Source organism: Geotrypetes seraphini, chromosome 2 (genome assembly GCF_902459505.1).
Source record: "Geotrypetes seraphini chromosome 2, aGeoSer1.1, whole genome shotgun sequence".
Lineage (NCBI taxonomy): Eukaryota > Metazoa > Chordata > Amphibia > Gymnophiona > Dermophiidae > Geotrypetes > Geotrypetes seraphini.
Genome location: NC_047085.1, coordinates 142,848,809 through 142,852,795, shown reverse-complemented (window position 1 = coordinate 142,852,795; position 3,987 = coordinate 142,848,809).

Here is a 3,987-nt window from a genome sequence, read left to right as displayed (position 1 = left end):
TAAGCCTCCGGAACCTGGGTATGTGTTCCTAGCGTTACCATCAGCTCTCTTTTAGGGTTGCAGAACTTCTGGGTATGCCCTATTTTCCCACAACGATAGCACCTCTGGGTTTTCTCAGGGACAGGCTCCTTCGCCCTAGGGTACCCTGTAGTTTTCCTAGGTGGGTCCTGACCTCGGCTGTCCTTAGCTTTTCCCAGGCCTGGTAGGGTGGTTGTCTTTCCCTCCTCATAGGCGCCTTGGGCGTCCAAATAGGCTTCTGCTACCTCTAAGGTCTGGGCTAAGGTTTTGCAGCCCTGTTTCTGCACCCAGCCCCTCAAATTCTTGGGAGCGGATTGCAGAAACTGCTCCCTGATCACCTCTAATACAATAGCCCGGGCATCCCCAAGCCATGGACTAAGCCACCTCTCAGCCAACTTAGACAGTTTTTGAGCAAGTGCCTTAGGCCTTTCCTTACCCTGCATAAGGGTTGCTCTAAACCGCTGGCGGTAATGCTCTTGAGTGTAGCCTAAGTACTCCAATATGTGTGTTTTTACAGCTTGATAATTGTTAGCTACCTCAGGGGCTAGTGTCTGATAAGCAGACAGGGTTTCTCCTGCAAGGCATGGGAGTAGCCTTACAGCCCACTGACCCTGAGGCCAACCAGCAGCAGTAGCTACCCTCTCGAACGCGGATAGGAACTCATCCGGCGCATCCGCTGGTGTGATCTTACACAGATTTAGCGTGGCTAGAGGGTTAGCTGCTCCTGAGGGTTGTGGCAAATTGCTATGTCCAGGCTCACTGCCTGCAGATGTCGATGGGTTCTGCAAAATTCTAGACAGTACTTGCGTTTGCTCCCCCATCGCTAGCACCATCTCATCGTGTTGCCGCCGAGATAATTCTTGAGACCGGTACCATAACTCCTGGTTGGTCTTCAGCACTGCTTGTAAGTCCTCGCTTTGCTTCTGGCGTTCCGCCGTCAAGAACGCTATCAGCTGTTGCTGGTCCATCGTGCCGAGTAACCTACAAGAAACAAAGCGAGAAAGACCAACCCAAGTGCGGTACCACTATATGAGTGTAGTCCAACTCCCTCACCCCCCTGGTCAAGCCTCTTACCAGAGCACAAGGTGAGTCTTTGCCTTTTGTTTGTAGGCCTCCTTGGCCCCCAGTCGTATAGCTGCGTTTCTGTCCTCTTATATCGGTCCTCAGCCTCCTCCGACTCTGGCTCCTCACTGGTGCATCTGGGTCAGCCAAGCCACTTGCTTCCTCTGCACCCCGGTCGGAAGACTTCCGGAACTCCGCTCTGCTCAGACTGGAACCAATACAACAAACTAAAATAACAAGCTAAAACAACAAATTATTCACAAGTCCAAAAACTTTTTTTTTTTTTTTTTCCAAACAAAAAAAATATTTTTTTTTTTCTCCAATTCTCACAATGTCCAGCAGGAGGCGCTTATCCCACTCCTGATACCATATGTGACAGAGCCGGTACCTGTATTTGCCGTAACCCGGCCTCTGTTCACCCGAGCGCAACTCCGACGTGCTTCCGATGAAGGAAGGAAGTCCTGCTGGAATATCTTTTCTTGTCAGGAATCAAAATAACCAAAATAAACAAATCAGTTCACTTGTTCAAAGTCCATTTATTCCTTGAACCGAGGTTGGGAGAAACGTCTCCCTTAAGCATTCATACAAAAACAAAACCAAAGTTCAATTAGAATGCTCTCCACAGCTAACAAAAAATAAAATCTGGAGTGGACCCACTGGAATGGGTTACCACTGCTACCTTCAATCAGGCAATTTTAGGTAAGTATCATTTACATCCAAAAATAACAAACAGAACTGGAGTGGGCTTGTCTTTACCTTAGGCAAGATAAAGCAACCTTACACACTCTCACTCAAGTTCTGGGCCTCTAAGCTCAGCAAGTTTAAAGCCGGGCTAAATCCAACAGAGAAACTGTTGGTGGGGGAGGGGAGTAAAGGAATTCACTTATTACTTTTCTGAAGTATCAGAATGCCAATAATGGCCCCACTATCCCGACCTGGATCTTAAGTGAATTCTCCCCAGAAGTCATGACATTTACTTCCCTCACAGTCACAGAAATACATCCCCAATTCAGGCCAATTGAGTTACAAAAAAAAACGGTTTTTTTTTTTCTCAGCACAAGTCCCTGCACTTTCTCACACACAGCACAACTGCACAACAGTGTTCTAATAAACAGAGAAAGGCTCCAAACCTTCAGACCTGCCACTTATCTTTATTGCATGAGCGTATCTTCAGGCAGTCCAAGGCTCTCTACCCATTCCATGGGTTCAGGTGGGGCTGGCTGGTTGGCAACAAGGTCAGTGTCAGTTTCCATCATGGTCACATCCTCACAGTCAGGAATATAGTCAGGAGAGACCCTTCCCTGAGCTGGCTCAGGGCCAACTAACTTTCCTCTCCTCAGAGCAGCCTCTATATTGTTCAAACGAACACACCCTGCTCTCTGAGGGGGAGGAGTTACCTGCCTTGATTGCTTAGCTTGTTTTACATTTCTCACCATGGGCCTCAGCTGGGAGTGAACAGGAGGAGGGAGGTCCCTCTCAGGCTCTTCTGAGCTGTTCTGCTCTCCTTCCTCTACTCCCTGCAGTTCAGCCTGCTTCCAGTTAAAGGGAAATGTACCTTTTTTCCTGGGACTAGTCACAATCCTATCCCCGTGGTTAGCTCGCTGAGTGGCTGGATAAGGTTTAGCCACCGGCAGCTCTGGAATGAGCGGAGCCACTGGGGACGGATTGTGACACAGGTTACAAATTCCAATTACACCCCTGAAAAAGCAAAATAAAAAGGGCTTTGTATCTATTCTTCTTTTCTGAACATTAATTATACATGGCATACCTATTATATTTGACACCCAGGGCTGATCATTTTTTAACACCCCCTTCTTTATATGAAAAAATATATTTATTTTTAGTAATAATCCATGAGTCACACATCAAGGATGTAGCTAGGAAAAGACAGCATCTTAAACATTGCAGTGAGCACTAGAACATCAATATATCCATTGTAAAACTAATCAAGCCAGATTAGTACAGAATAATTCTGCAAAGTCAATGCTACCAGATAACCATGTCTTTTTCATTAATGCAGAACACAGATACACCCTCATCCAGAATGGAATAAGTAATCACAAACTAAAATTTTAAATATGTAAACAAAAGTTAAATTGAACTGCCAAGAAGCCAGACTCTGCTTATAGTGCAACACCACTGTAAACAGAAAAAGGGATGCATGTCCTCTAATACTGCTTAAAATAAAGACAAACAATCATCACTTTACAAATTAACAAATAGAAATAAAAGAAAAGATGACTGGCCCAGAACATCCTCTCCGACATCAGAATTGACGTCAGGTGGCAAGAGTTGTTTGTCCTGCGGGAAAGGGAAGCAGGGAGAGCTCAGAATTCTGCGCCGGCCTGTTCCCCGATGGCGGCGGTGGCAGCCTATTCCCCTGCGGCGGTGGTAGCCTGTTCCCCAATGGCGGTGGCTTGGGGGAGGGCAGGGAGAAGGGAAGGGAAGCAGGTTGGGCACCCCTGCTCTAGATGAGCCGCACTCAAGTGACTAAAGAGCCACATGCAACTCACGAGCCGCAGTTTGCCGACCACTGTCCTATACCATTCTCCTCAATGAGCTCAGAACGGATCATAGATTAACATACATACAGTGGATATTAAACAACAAGATCCAGGTTCAATACTTAATATACAGTTAAAGGATTACAATTTGCCATAGTTACAATTTTTTTCAATACAAGTTTTTATCCTAACTCGACACATATGCCCCCCCTTTCCTCCTCTTTTGTAATTTCCACTGTGTCGTTTGCTGGCACATCCTGCAGTTTGCCATTTTAAGCTGTTAGGCACACTTTAGCGCCTAACACAGCTTGGTAAAGGGACCTCTAAGGTAGCAGCACTCAAGATAAATGGAGGCAGTGCATGCAAATCTATCACTTGCATATTCATTGCAGATATTTGGAGC